This window comes from Blastomyces gilchristii (genome assembly GCF_000003855.2).
Source record: "Blastomyces gilchristii SLH14081 genomic scaffold supercont1.8, whole genome shotgun sequence".
Lineage (NCBI taxonomy): Eukaryota > Fungi > Ascomycota > Eurotiomycetes > Onygenales > Ajellomycetaceae > Blastomyces > Blastomyces gilchristii.
In genome coordinates, this window is record NW_003101675.1 from 983332 (window position 1) to 983554 (window position 223).

The window sequence follows — 223 nt, forward strand, 5'->3', positions numbered from 1 at the left end:
CTTTCTTAATTTTTCTAAGTAATCGTCTTATTTTGAGATCTGATATATAGTCACTTTGCATGTTTTTTTAATGATTAGTCTCAGTGAGATTCATACTAAAAAATGTACAAGATCAGATTAAATGAGATTAAATGTGAAATTCATGATCTCAGCAGCCAGTCTATCTACGACAGTAAACAAGAGGTATTGAAAGCTCAATAATAAGAGGTATAATTCATAGACT